The sequence below is a fragment of the Lolium perenne genome, chromosome 1, assembly GCF_019359855.2.
Source record: "Lolium perenne isolate Kyuss_39 chromosome 1, Kyuss_2.0, whole genome shotgun sequence".
NCBI lineage: Eukaryota > Viridiplantae > Streptophyta > Magnoliopsida > Poales > Poaceae > Lolium > Lolium perenne.
The window spans coordinates 77,185,332-77,204,180 of NC_067244.2; positions in this window are offsets into that span (position 1 = coordinate 77,185,332).

Here is an 18,849-nt window from a genome sequence, read left to right on the forward strand (position 1 = left end):
AGAAAAGAAAGTTTTATAGTACATAGAGGATGACATGCAGGTCCCATTTAGCAGCAGCGGTATCACCATTTGAGAGGCGGTAGGGATCGAAAGAAAAAGGCAAGTGATCAAATATGAGGTGCCAAAAAAATCCAAGAAAAGAAAGTTTTATAGTACATAGAGGATAACATGCGGGTCCCATTTAGCAGCAGCGGTCTCAACGTTTCCAAGGCGGCACGGGATCAAAAGAAAAAGGAAGTAGCCAGAAATCAGGGGGTCAAAAAAATCCAAGAAAAGAAAGAATTTTGGTTCACAGAGGATGACATGTGGGACCCATGATCCTGCATCGTAAACGGCTCGATCGGAGAGCGTTGAACGAGATGGCGCGATCGAGAAAAAAAACAATGCTAGAGAGGCTGCCATCTGGGCCCTACATCCCTGGGCGGTGCGGATTTGCGTTGACTCGGCCGGCGAACCCGAGAATTCGTGATGCACCACGTCCCAGGCCACCATATATACGCGACGTTTTGGCCGTTTTCGTCGGGCTAGGTGGCCTCAAAAACGAGAATTTTTTTTTGACATGCACCACGGAGAGACCAAAAATCGTCGACCATGGTGCACCAGCAACCACGGCGCGACTTCAACTTCGTCGGCCATGGCAACTTTTCTTGTAGTGGATATGCAGAACACACAAATGCACAAGCAGCGAATAGGGGGCACGTACAGGGGCCAAGGAGCGATATCCATCTGCCACCACCACCCGCAATTACCAGTTCAAATTAACATCAGTTGCAGTTGGCGGCAGCTCCAACCAACAACGGCCCTTATATTGACACAACGGGAGCATTGTCGATGATTCAGAAAGGTAGACCCTCGAATAGGACGCAAAAGGTAATTTCACGACAGGTATACATGGCAGAGAAGATGCATCCACCAACCATCGAGTACCTTAATTGGTCAGATCAGGACATAGGATTCACTCAAGCGGACCACCCGCCTCAAGTTGCACGACAAGGGCAATCATCTATGATTTTACCAGCGGTAATCGCAAGATTCGAGGTCTCGCGCATATTCATCGACGGAGGAAGCAGTTTGAACCTCATGTACGCAGATATATTGAGGAAGATGAATATTTCTTTGGCAAACCTGACACCAACGGACACGCGTTTCCACGGCATCACACCAGAGAAGCCGAACTATCCTTTGGGAAAGATAAATCTCGACGTACAATTTGATACTCGAGAAAATTTCAGGAGGGAGAAGCTAGAGTTTGAAGTTGTCGACTTTCCATCACAGTATCATGCTATATTGGGACGACCCGCGTATGCCTGATTCATGGTTGTGCCACACTATACATACATGTTATGGAGGATTCCTGGTCCTAATGGCCCAATCACAGTGGAAGGAAGTTTTGCAATGGCAGATAAGTGTGACAAGGATTTCCATAGGCTCTCCGAGACTTTCGGGATGTAGGCTGAGTACGAAGCATCTAAGCTCACCACCAATTACGACGTGCTACCCGATGGAGGAAGGCCACTTAAGGAGCAAACCTTCGACACCTCCAAGAATTCCAAGGAAGTGTAAATTCACCCGACAGATCCCAAGAAGCCAACAACTATCGCAACAAACATGGATAGCGCATAGGAAAGCGTGCTCGTCGAGTTCCTCTGTGAGCGCTGGGAAATCTTCGCATGGTGTCCAGCCAACATGCCAGGAGTACCCAGGGAACTTTCCGAGCACCCCCTTAATCTAGATCCAAGAGCTAGACCAATCCGACAACCTTTGCGGCATTTCTCCGAGTCAAACCGCAAAGCTATGCTATCAGAGATTCATAGACTCAGAGAAGCGAATTTCATCAAAGAACTACACACCAAGGCCACATGGGTCGCTAACCTAGTGTTGGTCCCGAAGAAAAACACCGATGTCCTTCGCATGTGCGTCGATTTCACGTGTCTCAATAAACATTGTCCAAAGGATCACTTTCCCCTCCAGAGGATCGATCAAATTATCGACTCCACAGCGGGATGCGAATGTCTTTCCTTCCTGGACGCGTATTCTGGTTACAACCAGATCCGCTTAAAAGAAGAAGATGAAGTCAAAACAACTTTCATAACTCCTTATGGCGTGTTTTGCTACAGAACAATGCCCTTCGGGTTGAAAAACGCGGGAGCTACATATCAGAGGATGATGCAGAAGTGTCTGGCCACGCAAATTGGCAAGAACGTCCAAGTGTATATTGACGACATCATCATAACAACAAAGCTTCGACAACCTCGACAAGTTTCACCTCAAGCTGAACCCAACGAAATGTTCCTTTGGTGTTCCTGCGGGAGAACTCCTCGGATACTTGGTGTTAGCCAGAGGAATCGAGGCAAACCCTGAGAAAATACAGGCTATCGTGACGATGAGGAAACCAACAAAGCTCAAGGAGATACAACAGTTGACGGGCCATGTCGCAGCTTTGAGCAGGTTTGTCGCCAGGTTAGGAGAAAAAGCGCTGCCTTTCTACACGCTCATCAAGCAAGGAGATAAGTTCGAGTGAAACGAAGAAGCAGGCAAAGCTTTTGAGCACCTCAAGCGCACAATCTCGACACCTCTGGTATTGGTGGCTCCGAAGGAAAAAAGAACCTCTCTTGTTATACATCATGGCCACACCTCAGGTGGTCAGCACAGTCCTCGTGGTGGAACGAGAAAAAGAAGGGAAGATCCATCAAGTTCAGTGGACAGTATACTTCATCAGCGAGGTATTATCACCATCCAAGCAGCGCTACCCGCATTATCAGAAACTCGCATATGGAGTATTCACAACAGCATGAAAGTTACAGTACTATTTTTCGGCACACCCGATAATAGTGGTCAATGAGGCACCTCTATCGAACATCCTAAACAATCCAGAAGCCACGGGACGTGTCTCCCTCTGGGCAATCGAGCTTTCCCCTCGGGACATCACATATAAAAAAAGTAAGGCGATCAAGTCGCAGATTCTGCCGGACTTTGTCGCAGAGTGGATGGAATTACAAAATACGGGACCCCCAGATTTGTCGAGTACCTGGCATATGAACTTTGACGGGTCCAAGAGATTGGAAGGAGCTGGCAGGCATGTTACTTGTGTCACCCCAAGGTGACAAAATGAAATACATACTGCGGATGACGTTCCCCAACGCATCCAATAATGAGGCAGAATACGAAACGCTCATACACGGGATGAAGATGGCAAGGCGTGTGGCGCTACTTGGTTAAAAATCTTCGGCGACTCCCAGTTGGTGGCTCAACAGGTGATGAATAATTGCGATGCGGTCAACGACAGCATGATAGCGTACAAGGAGGTGTACAATGAACTCGAAAAACTCTTTGATGGCTGTGAAGTCAATCATATCAGCAGGCTCAGTAATGACGAAGCCGACATTTTGGCAAACATCGTCTCACAATGCCTGCCGATACCACCTGGTGTTTTTTGGGAAGAAATGAGCGAGAGATCAACGAAGGAAAAGAAAGCACCGAAGCAGCCGAAGAAAAAAGAGATGGCCAAGAAGGACTCGGGGGCTCCAGCAGCCCCAGAAACAAATACATCGAAAGATTAGGAGGAACCAGAGGAAGTTATGATGATACAGGTTGAATGGATCGTAGCGAACAAGAGGGGGGTGAATGGGCGCTACACAATTTTTAAGTCTTTTTCAGTTTTTAGCAAAGCGGAAGGTAAAGGTGATTGCTTTAGTGATGGAGATGATCCTAGTGTGATCCTAGGCAAGTGCAACAAGTAAAGGAACAAGCATGATAGTAAGAGTAAGGAGCGGGACAACCGGAGGGCGCGGAGTCGAGGCGAGGATTTGTTTCCCGCAGTTCCTCCCACAAGAGGGAGTACGTCTGCGTTGAGAAGGTGCTAGTCTCACACAAGAGACTAGAGAGCCACACCACGAAGGAAGGCCTCACCTTCTTCCTCAACAGAGCTCCACAAAGGGGCTCCCTTTTCTCCACTAAGGCACCGGTCGAGGCGATGGTTCCTTCACAAGGTTGGGGCGAGCTCCACAATACTAGGAGGCTCCCAACAACCTATGGGGCTAGCACAACTCCAAGCTAGCCTCCATAGGTGCACTTCATCCAAGATCCCACCATAGGAACCCTAACTCCAAGATCCACTAAGGACTAGCACGAATTGGTGAAATCTCTCTTGGTAGAACTATAGATCGGGGCCTCCTCCACCACCCCTCAACATTTGGGCAAGATTGGTTGGATGGTTGGGGAGATCCTCAAGGTTTAAGCTCAGCAACAATGGAGGAGAGAGAGAGAGAAGAGATAAAATCGTGTTGGGGAAGAAGGGCCCTTTAAATAGACCCCACGAAAGCGGTACTACCGCTTTGGTAAGCGGTACTACCGCTCTGGATTCGAAATCCCCCCAGATCTTGTCCAGGTGGACACATAGCGGTACTACCGCTCGCGGTACCGCTTGAGGTACCGCAATGGCCTCCAGAGCTTACTGGATACCAAGCGGTACCAAGGCGGTACTGGAGCGGTACTGCCGTAACTTGAGTTACGGTACTCAAGCGGTACTGAGGCGGTACTACCGCTCTCAAGCGGTACTACCGCTCAAGGTACCGCGAGGGTACTGAACCTTGTTCTGTGGGTCTTTTTTCTCAGGCAAGTCTCCAGAGCGGTACTGATGGGCGGTACCAGTAGGGGTAGCGGTACTACCGCTACTGGTACCGGTAGTACCGGCCTGACAAAAACCGCTTTCTCCTCTTTTCCTCTCCAACCATGTCACCTCGCGATACACACACAAAACCAGAAAACCTATAAGCTACGCTTTAGTCCTCCGATCTTGACGTGTCCAGTGAGGTCACCGTGCACTTGCAAATCTATCAAAGACACTCTTTGCACATGGTGAGATTATTCAAGTGTTGTCATCAAACACACAAAACATGGGTTTTAGACTTTGCTCTTTCAATCTCCCCCTTTTTTGTGTTTGATGACAACACAAGAAATTGCAATAACATAAGATATTATGATGAGATTTCTAGATTTGCAAAAGCTAGACGGAACTCCCCCTAGACGTGTGCATAACTTGAATATGCATTTGAATACATATACACACATCCTAGAGACATGACTCCCCCTAGATTTTACAAACCCAAGCACATATGCAACAAGGATACTTGACATGTTCATATAGCATATGCACAATATGGAGGCAACACATGATTATGCAAGGAGTTTTGGGTGACGTTATCATACCTTTGCCTTAAGAATACCCGTACTCTCAATAAGGTGCCTCCATAGAGTTGGTGTAGCCACAAGGAGAGATAAACAACAAGGACCAAAAAGGCTACAACAACGAAAGTCCCCATGCAAAAATCCATCCAAATAGGCAACTTCTCCCCCTTTGGCATCGGAACACCAAAAAGGAGGGTAAGCAACCTAAAGGATGGTAAGGAAATACCCAACCAAGCTTGCAAAAACCAACAAGGAAAACAAAGCTTGGATGAGTCTCCCCAAAGATATGGAGAAGAATAAAAGACAACAAAAGAAGAAGGACAAAAACAAGTCACAAAGAAACAAGAAAAAAACCTCAAAGAGGAGGCTGGTGGCCGAAGCCACCGTTTAAGAGTATAGTAGTGTGAGGTCGCGTAGATGTAACTAGGACTCATGGCTACAACTCAACTTGAAGCTCATTAGTCACTTATTTGACAAATAGCATATGTTTTGGATTTCTTTGTCCATTATGGGGGGAGGGATAGCTCAACAAGTTTAAACCGCACTCCCCCTATGTTCATGCGCGCTTTTCATCTAGACATATAGCTAAAGCGTGGTATGTGTGCACGACGGTCAAGCAAAGTTTGACGGATAATTGATATTTAGCTCATGCCTCAACTCAATGAAACGCTTCTCATCCAAGGGCTTCGTGAAGATGTCCGCCAATTGCTCCTTGGTGCCAATGAAGGATAAAACAATATCTCCGCGAGCAATGTGATCTCGAATGAAGTGGTTCCTTATCTCAATATGCTTCGTCTTCCCATGAAGAACCGGGTTGTAGGCGATCTTGATGGCGCTCTCATTGTCACACAATAGAGGAACCTTGCTATACTCGAGTCCATAATCCCGCAAGGTTTGCCTCATCCATAAGATTTGCGCACAACTACTTGCCGCCGCAACATACTCGACTTCCGCGGTAGAGACGGAGACACAATTTTGCTTCTTCGAGGACCAACACACCAAAGATCTTCCAAGAAAGTGACAAGCTCCGGAGGTAGACTTCCTATCAACCTTATCTCCCGCTGTTGACTGTCAAAACCCACCGGCGGGCAGCGACGGTCAACACGGTAGAGCCGGGAACAACCTAGAGCTGCGGCTGGCTGAGGTCCCTCCGAGCGATGGCCCGCAAAGCCTTCTGGTCACACGTCCAATGCTGATTGCAAGGGCGTGCCACCTGACCTATACCTGGTCAGGAAGGTGATGGAGATGCCTCGCTTAGTTTCCTGCATGGCATACACGTAAACATTAAATACGAGCCTCGATCGGCTCTCAGGTTATCCTGTGAATCGGCTCAAGGAGCCGATCCACCCATGATTCGTACGGGGTGCACGAATATATGGTGGTCCTGCTTGATCAAGATAAAGCTAATGAGATCTACGACGATTTAGGGTTTTCACCGCATAATCGGATCATCCTACTCCAGGTTGGGCCTCGCGGCCACGCACGGTGATCGTAAGCCGATCCTAAACAAGGCCTAAAAACCAACACGAAGTTGATCCCCGGAACATCCTGTTTAGGACTAGCGAACGACACCCTACATGCCGCTGGATCCTCCCCCCCTTTGTAAGGCCTAACTATTGCAGATATTAAACTAATCCTTGTAGAACAAGGAGCAATCGTAACGGATCAGATCTACTAAATAATGATCAAGCGGGGTGCCGCCCCCACACCTAAGATAGGCGTGAGGGCGGCTAGACATGCAAGGGTTGCACTACGATAGCATGTTACGCGAAGAACTATGCTAACCCTAACACATCTATGATAACTACGTTGCTCGCCATCAACAAGGCTTCAGTACGAGCAACGCATGAACAACGTGGAGCTTGTGCTGCCTAGATCGCAAGATGCGATCTAGGCAGCATGTCGCTTACCGGTAGAAACCCTCGAGACGAAGGAGTTGGCGATGCGCCGAGATTGATTTGTTTGGTTGAACGTTGGTTGTTGTTTATTCCATAAACCCTAGATACATATTTATAGTCCAAGGGACTTTCTAACGAGGGAATAATCCCACCGTGCACGAAACAAATTCTAACTTTTAATCTACGATACAATCTACTATAATAAAAGATACACGGGCAATCTAGCCCAAATTCTTCGTGCAAGGCCGCTTCAGAGATCCTCCACGTGTAATCTTTCAAGCCCATCTCCCTTACGGCCCACCTCCTGATTTGGCCAAAATCTGGTGATAACACATGCCCCCTGGTTTCGGCAATGATAATTCCAAAACCACTCTGTTTTTCCTTCGAAGGGTCATGTCGTGGCAGAGCAGAGCTGGCGCAGTATTCCTCATCATGATGACCTGTCTTTCAGCTTCTCTGCCAAATTCGATAACTTTGGCATCACTTCCTCGGAAACTGCAACGGCATTAAATTTCCACCAGGCTTCTCATTATTTAACTGTGCCGATTGATTAGCTCTCTTTATCCCCTTCCTCTGTTCCAGCCATCGGCACCCAAAAAAAAACCGCTTCTCCCTCAGCCATGTCGTCTTCTTCCTTGTCTTCCGCCTCTCTCCAATCCTCTTCCTCAAACGAGTTGGTCCCAGAGCACGACAAGATGGAGGCGTACAACCGCCAGGCTCCCAAACATTGGGACAAGCAGGAGTGGGATTTCGACTTTGTGCCAGAGGGTGAGGACCTCGTCTGGTCAGATGGGGACATGCCCCTAACCGATGGGGAAGATGACCTCCGGTACCTGGTTGACGGAGCACTGGGGGCAGAGAGCAGCGACGACGACCCTCCCTTCCGTGGTAAATTCACATCCGTCACCAAAAGAGAAGAAGAGGATATCGAAGACGAAGACATCTCCTCCGACATGAAGAAGGAACAGGAGGACGACACCTCCTCCGACGAACCGCCGGTGAAACGCATCCGGGGCTGGGCTTGGTCAGACGAGGACGATGATGATGACGAGGAAGAAGCCTCCGCTGAAGGTCACAGTAGCAGCACCGAGGGATTCGTCGACAGCAGCAATGAGGGCAGCTACCCCAACGACGGTGAAGACGGCAACAGCCCTTAGAATAGGGACCTACTAGCATAGGATTAGCAGTAGCAATCTGTCCCTTTTGCCGAACAATCGGCTTCTCTTTGTAAGAAATCTTATTATCAATGAAAATTTCTTTTGATTTTGCCGATGTTCTTTATGCCGACTCAGCCGATTTTCCTCATCTGACCTTGACGGTTGCTAACCAATGCTTAACGACCAGCGAGACAAGCTAATTCAGTCATCCTTCCAAGTTAACTTCCCAGTTAACTAGCCCTGCCGATGACGATAGCACTGGGTGCAGCCGATCGCAGCAGACCGGCTTCCTTTGATTTTGAGCGGACGTTCCCAAGAGAGTCCAAGAACCATTGCTGAATCAGCTTGGATGCTGAAACTGATGACTCTGTAACCAAGCACCATTCTTCAGAACAGCTGCAATGTAGAGCCAGCTGACTCCAACAAAATCGGCTCCCAAAGCCAAGAACCTCTCGGGCGAGTCGCTCTCCGAGCCCCACCCAAAGCGAGCCAACTGTGTCGCTATTGGTTTCCACGTTGTAATGCAGAAACAGCCGATTCCAACAAAATCGGCTCTCTAAAGATATTTTAGGGCGAGCTGCCCCCCGAGCCTTGATCAAGGCGAGGATACCGGCGAGGATGCACAGATCGTTGATCAGCTTTCTTCCACTAAACGTCGATGTCGACATGAACTTTGAGCATATAGCCAGTAGGTCTTGATCTTGTGTAACTGTACTAGAGTCGATGGCTGCGCATCGGCTTCGATTCTCGCGCAATTTTTTTTTATTTGGCCGATTTTTCTTAATCGGCCCCCAATGTTTCACTGCATGCATGTTTACACACGTTTATCTGCACATGTTCATCTGACTGTATGCCCCCCGAGCCGAATCTGCCAGATGACTGCAGATATCGGCTTTTATGGTTAGCCAGGGTACTGCACTTGCACGTCGGCTCCGCGAGGATTCGTGCTGACTTTCATCCGCCGACGTGGCCGCTGCCCAGTGGATCGATGCTGAACACAAGCAGAATATGTGCTGAATATGTGGTGAACATAATTTTGGCCGATTGCTGGAATCGGCCTCCATATCCATTGGAGCGCTGACTGAAGGTTCTGTAATGCTCCTTCATAATTTATGGGGCCGATCACAAGGATCAGCCTCGCCTTGTTTGCTCATTGGTTTAATCTTGCTACTCGGTCAGGCTGGTGGATAAAACCAGCCCAACCTCTGACTTGATGCGCCTGCTGTCGTCCACCTTGAGTGCATCGTAGAATCGTGGAGCACTAAGCTCCGTCGGAAGGACGAGCACCATGTTCGTGCCAGCCGATGTTTCATCATCGGCTTTCTTTTGCTTGGGACGCCACTCCATTTTCCGTGGACGACCCTCTTCATCCAGGGTTCGCTGAACTTTCGCAGCCAGCTCAGGCCGTGCCTTCCTTAGCGTATGCAGGTATAACCTTTCGGCTTCCTCCAGGCCGCGCAATCGCTGAACCCTGCGCTTTTGTGAACGGCTGAGTCCGTCAGGGCACCACCTTGGACGGTGGTACCTGTCCTCTTCTTCTTCTTCTCCCTCGTCTTCGGAATCCTCGAGATCTGCCCACCGAGGGGACTCAGCACGTTTGCTTTGTGGCGGGAGAGGCCCTAAGCGCCTGAACACAGACACGTTGGCTGCCTCCTTCTTCTTCTGGTTGCATTCTGGGCAATTGCCGATTGTGGGCAATCGGCTCATTCCTGAATCCCAGCAGTGTCTGAAGAAGGGGCAGTCCCAGTGCCTGGCGTTGTCATCTTGCTCCCTTGATCTTTCCGTGGCACGGCGCTCGTGCTCCTCCTCATCGCGATCATGCCGACGATGTCTTCTGGCTTCTCTAGCCAGACGATCTCCTTCATCATCATAGCTGGACCGTCGGCGTTGGTCATTCTGACTTACATACTTGTTGAGGAGGTGATCAGAGAGGGGTCGCTGATATCTTATGTTCTTCACTTCCCCCTCTGTGACGTAGCGCTTGCCATCATGACGGAGCCGATCACGTGGAGCGGCCTCCTCTGTGTCCTTGCTACGAGAGCAGCTGCCCTCGTCTCCATCTTTGCCAGAGTGGTTCCCAGGTCCTACCATGTTGATGCTGAACGAGGATCCTGGCTGGCAACCTTCAGGGTAAGTGCACTCCACCATGTTAACGGCGGGAAAGGGCTGGGTGTCGACCTTCATGGCGTACTGGTTGAAAATTAGACGCCCTTTTTCTATCGCCGCTTGGATGTGCTGACGCCATACCCTGCAGTCGTTGGTGGCATGGGAGAGCGAGTTGTGCCATTTGCAGTATGGCTTTCCGTTCAGCTCTTGCACCGTGGGGAATTTGAGACCTTCAGGAATCGTCAACTGTTTCTCCTTGAGGAGGAGGTCGAAGATTTGCTCAGTCTTGGTCACGTCAAAATCAAATCCCCTGGGTGGGCCTGGTGGCTTTACCCATTTGCAGGACACGGGGGTTCCTCCCCGAGTCCATTCAGCCACTGCTACCTCTTGGTCTCCCGCAGGAACTTCGTCTTCCTCTGCATCGACCAGGACTACTGCACGCTTGAACTTGTCTTGGTACAGGTCCGGGTGGCGCTGTTCATATGCCGATAGTTTCTGAACCATGTGCGCCAGTGAGGGATAATCTGCTTGGGAGGCCATGTCCTTGAGCTGTGTTGCAAGGCCTGCTACTGCCAACTCGACTGCTTCTTTTTCAGTTATACGAACCGAATAACATCGGTTCCTAAGATTCCTGAAGCGCTGGATGTATTCTGTCACAGTTTCTCCGCGCTTCTGACGTAATTGTGCTAGATCGGCAATGCCAGACTCGGAAGCCTCTGAATGGTACTGCATATGGAACTGCTCTTCCAACTGCTTCCAAGTCCGGATGGAGTTCGGTGGCAACGAGGTGTACCACCCGAAAGCCGATCCCGTGAGGGACTGTGAGAAGAGCCTCACGCGTAGTTGATCCGACACTGAAGCCGGTCCTAGTTGCGCCAAATATCGGCCGACGTGCTCGATGGAGCTGGAACCATCTGATCCACTGAATTTGGAGAAATCAGGGAGCCGCTATTTAGGTGGCAGCGGGATCATCTCGTAGTCGTCGGGGTACGGCTTGGAATAGCCGATTGCCCTCCTTTTCGGCACCATGCCGAACTGGTCTCTCAGTATGGTACTGATCTGATCCGCTGTGCTGGCTGCAGGAGTTGAACTCTGAAGATTCGCCGGGGTGGCGTACTTAGCCAGCCATGTTTGCTTTTCCAGCTCTGAGCCAACTGCAGGAGCTGAGCTCTGGAGGTTCGTCGGGGTGGCGTACTTAGTTAGCCACGTCTGCTTCTCAAGCTCTGTCGCTGACGTTCCTCCTGTTTTCCCAGAAGTCCCTGATGTTGTGGCCAGGTTTGTGAGTGCCCAGTTGCCACAATCTGGCACATACGTGCACGTGTACCCGTGAGGGATCTCCTTAGGCACCTCAGGCAAGAACTGGTAGTCACTAGGGTCACCACCAATCTTGTAGACGACGAATGCCGGTGTAGCCGGCACTTCTGGTGCTGCCAACGCATATGGCAGCGGTGGACGGGACTGGAGTGGCAACTCTCCTTGATGCGTCCCGAGAGCTGGTCCTGACGGCGAGTACTGGTGCCTCATGATCTCCTGGATCACGCGAAGAGCGACACGCTCCAACGTGTTGACCAGGTTCTCAGAGTGACGGTGTAGCGAGTGAGCCACCAAGTAGTTGATCTCCTGCCGCAGGGACCTGGTGCGTTCCTCCGACGGGGCAGAGAGGTCTATCCCATTGAGTGCACCTTGCGGTGAGAACCCCTTCCATCTGATGCCATGGGAACGGGTTCTCTGAAAAGAGCCGATGAGGTCGGCTTCGAGGGTGACTTTGATCTCGTCATACCTCTTCTTGAGCTCGTCGGGCAGCTCCTCGTAGGTGACTGGCGTGCCATCCGCCATCTCAGATGTAGATGGCGATGTGGTTGATGTAGAAGCTTGTCCCACCGGGCGTGCCAGAATGTGTTGACTGTCAAAACCCACCGGCGGGCAGCGACGGTCAACACGGTAGAGCCGGGAACAACCTAGAGCTGCGGCTGGCTGAGGTCCCTCCGAGCGACGGCCCGCAAAGCCTTCTGGTCACACGTCCAATGCTGATTGCAAGGGCGTGCCACCTGACCTATACCTGGTCAGGAAGGTGATGGAGATGCCTCGCTTAGTTTCCTGCATGGCATACACGTAAACATTAAATACGAGCCTCGATCGGCTCTCAGGTTATCCTGTGAATCGGCTCAAGGAGCCGATCCACCCATGATTCGTACGGGGTGCACGAATATATGGTGGTCCTGCTTGATCAAGATAAAGCTAATGAGATCTACGACGATTTAGGGTTTTCACCGCATAATCGGATCATCCTACTCCAGGTTGGGCCTCGCGGCCACGCACGGTGATCGTAAGCCGATCCTAAACAAGGCCTAAAAACCAACACGAAGTTGATCCCCGGAACATCCTGTTTAGGACTAGCGAACGACACCCTACATGCCGCTGGATCCTCCCCCCCTTTGTAAGGCCTAACTATTGCAGATATTAAACTAATCCTTGTAGAACAAGGAGCAATCGTAACGGATCAGATCTACTAAATAATGATCAAGCGGGGTGCCGCCCCCACACCTAAGATAGGCGTGAGGGCGGCTAGACATGCAAGGGTTGCACTACGATAGCATGTTACGCGAAGAACTATGCTAACCCTAACACATCTATGATAACTACGTTGCTCGCCATCAACAAGGCTTCAGTACGAGCAACGCATGAACAACGTGGAGCTTGTGCTGCCTAGATCGCAAGATGCGATCTAGGCAGCATGTCGCTTACCGGTAGAAACCCTCGAGACGAAGGAGTTGGCGATGCACCGAGATTGATTTGTTTGGTTGAACGTTGGTTGTTGTTTATTCCATAAACCCTAGATACATATTTATAGTCCAAGGGACTTTCTAACGAGGGAATAATCCCACCGTGCACGAAACAAACTCTAACTTTTAATCTACGATACAATCTACTATAATAAAAGATACACGGGCAATCTAGCCCAAATTCTTCGTGCAAGGCCGCTTCAGAGATCCTCCACGTGTAATCTTTCAAGCCCATCTCCCTTACGGCCCACCTCCTGATTTGGCCAAAATCTGGTGATAACACCCGCCCAATCGGAGTCGGTGAATCCAACCAAAGAGAAGTCCATGTCCCTTGGGTACCATAGTCCGAAATGTGGGGCATCAACTAAATATCGAAAGATCCTCTTTACCGCCACGACATGGATTTCCTTCGGACTTGCTTGAAACCATGCACACATTCCAACGCTTAACATTATGTCCGGACGAGAAGCACAAAGGTAAAGAAGCGAACCTATCATTGAACGGTAGAGCTTGGGGTCCACCGCCTTGCCGGTCTCGTCAAGAGAGAGTTGATCCTTTAGATGCATCGGGGTTCCAATGCCCTTGGCGTCTTTCATGTCGAAGCGCTTGAGCATGTCTTGAAGGTATTTTGCTTGATTGATGAAGGTGCCTTCGCATTTGCTTGATTTCAAACCCGAGGAAGTACTTGAGTTCCCCCATCATCGACATCTCGAACCTATTAGTCATCAACTTTGCAAACTCATCATTAAACTTTGTGTTAGTTGAGCCAAATATGATGTCAGTTGGCATATGAAGAGCTCCCCATTGACTTTCTTAGTAAAAATAGTGGGATCGATCTTCCCCACTTCGAAACCACGGTCTACGAGCAACTCCTTTAGATGCTCATACCAAGCTCTAGGAGCTTGTTTGAGACCATATAGGGCCTTTTTGAGCTTGAAAACATGGTCCAGGAAATGGGGGTCCTCGAATCCCGGGGGTTGCTTCACATACACCTCCTCATGTAAAGGACCATTAAGAAAAGCACTCTTAACATCCATTTGTTGTAGTTTGAAACCATGATGAGAGGCAAAGGCCAAAAGGATACGGATGGACTCAAGCCTTGCAACGGGTGCAAAAGTTTCGCCAAAGTCCACTCCTTCAACTTGAGAATAGCCTTGTGCCACCAATCTTGCTTTGTTGCGGATGACGATGCCGTGTTCATCTTGCTTGTTCTTGAAGACCCATTTGGTGCCGATAACATTGCGGCAATGATCGGGTCGCTTCATGAGAGTCCACACATCATTCCTCTTGAAGTTGTTGAGTTCATCTTGCATTGCTATCAACCAATCGGGATCTTCAAGTGCATCATTGACCTTGAGTGGTTCCACCATAGAGACAAAGGTGTGGTGCTCACAAAAGTTTGCTAGTTGCCTCCGGGTGGTCACTTTGCTCTTTAAGTCACCAATGAAATTACGCAAGGAATGAGACTTGAGGCGTAAATGTCTTGAGGTAGGATCTTCACGGCGAGTATTGGCTATAGGAGTAGAATATTGAGAATCTTGAGAGTCCTCTTGGCCTTCATCATGGCTTAGATCCTCGCCTTGACCTTCATTGTCGTTGTGTGGGGCATCATCATCATCATCATCGTGAGAGCCGGATGACTCAGGGGTATTTGGAATGGGAGTATCCATGGAGATTTCCCCCGAGCCATTCGGTGAAGAACTTGAAGCTTGACATGGGTCACTTGACGTTGGTTGTTGTGGTAGATGAGCTTGCGGTAGTTGTTGATGTTATTCTTGAGTTGGTTGAGGTAGGCTTGTACTTGATTGTTGAGGTTGTTGTTGAAGTTGATAATGAGGTTGTTGTAGAGGTTGGCTTAGACTTGAATGATCAATGGAAGAAGCTTGGCCTTGTGGTGTAGATGGCTCCACTTGGGTGGAACTTGGTCCTTCCCCGGTACTCATAGAAGGTAGCATTTGAGTTCGGCGAGTGCCAACACCCATCCTTCCTACGGTAACCGGGGGGACTGCATCTCCTTTCTCACAAGAAGAACTTTGCTCCTCCAAAGATCTATCATCTTCACCGAATGTTACATCAAAAGATTCTACAACTCGCCCATTTGACTTGTTGAAGACTCTATAGGCGTGAGAATCTGTAGCATAACCAACGAAAATTCCTTCTTGAGCTCTTGAATCAACCTTGGAGAGTCTTGTGTCCTTGACAAGCACATAGCATTTGCATCCGAAAACCTTGAAGTATGACACATTAGGCTTGTTTCCGGTGAGAATCTCATATGGTGTCTTCTCTAGAACCTTGCGAAAGTATAGGCGATTAGTAGCATGGCACGCGGTAGAAATAGCTTCCGCCCAAAAGTTGTAGTTTGACTTGTACTCCATCATCATTGTTCGATCGGCTTCAATCAAGGTTCGATTCTTCCTTTCAGCGACCCCGTTTTGTTTGGGAGTATATGGCGAGGAGTATTGATGTTGGATTCCTTCTTCGCCGAGGAAGTCATCCAAGGTGTAGTTCTTGAACTCCGTTCCATTGTCGCTCCTTATTGCGAGAATCGTGGCGTCGTACTTGCGTTGAACTTGATTCGCAAACTCCATCATGGTCCGTTGAGTCTCACTCTTGTACTTGAAGAAGAATACCCAACAATAGCGTGAATAGTCATCAACAATGACGAGGCAATACTTCTTCTCTCCAAGACTTTCATGAGACGGTGGACCGAAGAGATCAACATGTAGGAGCTCCAAGCATCTTGTGGTAGAGATGATTGTCTTGGCCTTGTGAGGAGCTCCATGCATTTTTCCTTGTACGCAAGCCCTACAAACACGATCTTTGCAAAAGGAAACATCCTCTTTTAGTCCGAGAATGTGGCCACCCTTGTGGAGACTTTGCAAAGTTCTCATGTTGACATGGGCTAGTCGGCGATGCCATAACCAACCCTTGTCACCTTTAGCGAATAGGCAAAGAGCGGAAGATGTTGTTTTCCGGAGAAATCAACAACATACAACCCGTTCTCTACATATCCAACAAAGGCTACACGTAGTGTCTTGCTCCACAAGAGGACCACCATATGTTCATCGAAAAAAGTACATAGACCCATACGAGCAATTTGATGAACGGAGAGTAAATTGTAACCAAGGGTCTCGACAAGGAGGACATTCACAAGTGAAATGTCGGGTGTTACCACCACCTTGCCAAGACCCAATACCTTAGAGCACGTGTTGTCGCCATATGAAACAGTAGAGCGAGATGGCTCGAGGTCGACAACAATATCCTTGCTTCCGGTCATATGACTTGTGGCTCCACTATCAACCACCCATTTAGCGCCACCGGAAGCATAGTCCTACAAGGAATCAAGTCTTGGATTTAGGTACCCATTTTCAATGGGTCCTATCATGTTAGTAACAAGGGGTTTGGGAACCCAAATGGTCCAATCAACATTGTCCTCTAGAGGACCAATAAAGCGAGCACGAATATGTCCATAGTAATCAATGAAAAGAACATGAGAAGGATTATTAGAGCCGGCGAAGCCCGGTGTGGTGGCGTCGGGAATTCCACCCCTCCTTGAGCGAGGATGTTCTTCCTCATGATTGATCCTCATGTTCTCCTTGTTGGTCTTCTTCTTGGTCCTCCTTCTTCTCTTTCTCTTCGGCTTGTAAGCAGCTCCTTCCTCATTGCAATATCCCTCATTGACTCCACCTTTGGCCTCAATCACTCCCTCCAAGTATTTAGCTTGGATTTGGAGTCTATCAATCTTGGCCTTCAAGCGGTTTACTTCATCTTCATGCTCCAGTTGGGGATGAGTGATATCAAACACTTGAACTTCCTTTGCCTTGTTCACCCGGAAATGTTCCAACAAAGCTTCTTCTTGGAGAGAGTTCATCTTCATAAGTAGTTGCTTGTCACTCTCTATCTTGGCCATGTCTTCTTCATGCTTGCAACACGCATGGTCCTTGCTCAATGGAAAGTACTCCTTCAAAGCTTCTTCTTGCATGGAATTGACCTCCATGAGCTTAGCTTCACTTCTCCTCAAAGAGGCTATTTCTTCCTCATGATCACAACAAGTGACTTTCTCTTTGCTCATACGGAGGCATTCCACTAAGGACTCTTCTTGCATGCCACTCAAACTCAAAAGCTTGGCCTTGGCGTTCTCAAGAGTGGCGATTCCTTCTTCATGATTGCAACATGATGTCTTCTCCTTGCACAAGCGGTAATACTCATCCAAGGCTTCTTATTGAAGAGCATTGACTTCCAAGAGTAGAGCGTTGTGCCTCTTCAAGGAAGCAACTTGATCAACAAGCTCGTCATGACAAGAGTTGGGGTCTTCCTAATCTTTCTTCTTATTGGCTTCCTCAAGAGAAAGCATCTCTTTCTTGAGCTCACCCACCAATCCAAGAGCATGATCTCGGTCCTTGGTGAGTTGAGAGATGATGGCATCATTAGAGTCTTCAAGGGTGATCACACTCGCTTCAAGAGACATGCGCAAGTTTTGTTCTTCCTCAAGAGCTTGATTGAGAGAGGCAATCTCATTTGTCGCCTCCCTTTCAAGCCTCTCCTTCTCCTCTATAAGGTCTTGAGCCGCACCAAGTTGGGCCAAGAGAGCCCCAACATGAGTCTTGGTATCCCCTTGCATGTTAGTGAGAAAAGAATCCAACCCCACAAATCTCACGCTTAACGGTGAGACTAGTGGCATCATCAATAGATAAAGCATTAGATAGGGGTGTGGGTTTGGAAGGGGATTCTACCTCCGAGGATACCTTTGCCATGAGGCAACGGGCGTTGTTGGTGTCAAGGTTCTCATTAGGAGAGTCGAAGAGGGAGATAGAGGGACTGGTAATGGCGATGGCGGTCACTCCCTCCCCTTCCTTGTTGGAGCACTTGTCCTCATGCTCCCCATCTTCATCGGAGGAGTACTCTTCACGAATGATAAAGGATCTTGGCTTCTTGGTGGAGGAGACCTTGTCGTCATTGGGCTTGGAGGAGAACTTGGAGAATCCTTTGGAGAGTGACTTGAACTTCTCCTTGCGGACAAGCCTTCCACCATTATCTTCTCTCTTCTCATAGATACAATCCGCAACAAAATGACTCTTGTCGCCGCAATTGTAGCATGTTCTCCTCCTTTGCCCCTCGCTTGGGCTCTTGGAGAAGCTTCTTGGGGAATCTCGTGATCTTCTTGGTCTTGTGCTTCGGGACTTGTTTCCCTCCCAAAATTTCTTGGCGGAGAGAGCCATGTGCTCATGATAGTTGGTCTTGAGATCATCCGGACCCCAGTCAATGGGATCCTCATCGCTTTCACTAGCCTCATGTACCTTCATCTTCAATGCAAGGTTGGGCTTGCGGGTGTTGTGGGCGCGAGCAACAAGATCTTCCGCATTCTTCTTGGAGATGTCCAAAGCGATGACCTCGCTAAGGACTTCATCGGATGTCATAGCACGGAAGGAGGCGTTTTGGCAGATGGCCGTCAACTTCACTTCCTCATAAGGGAGGAGAGCGTTGTAGAACTTGCGCTTGATCCAATGGTCATCAGCAAACGTTGCTCCAAGATCTTGAAGTTGTCGAGTTTATCCCATGCTTCTTTGGCGGTCTTGAGAGCGATGAGGCGCCGATACATTTCTTCGGGGGTCTCTCCTTCATTCATGACGAAGTTGTCGGCCATGTTATTCACTTCATCAAAACGAGAGCTTTGGTTGCTTTCATTTCCGAGGAAGAGCTTGTCGAGTTTATCCCATG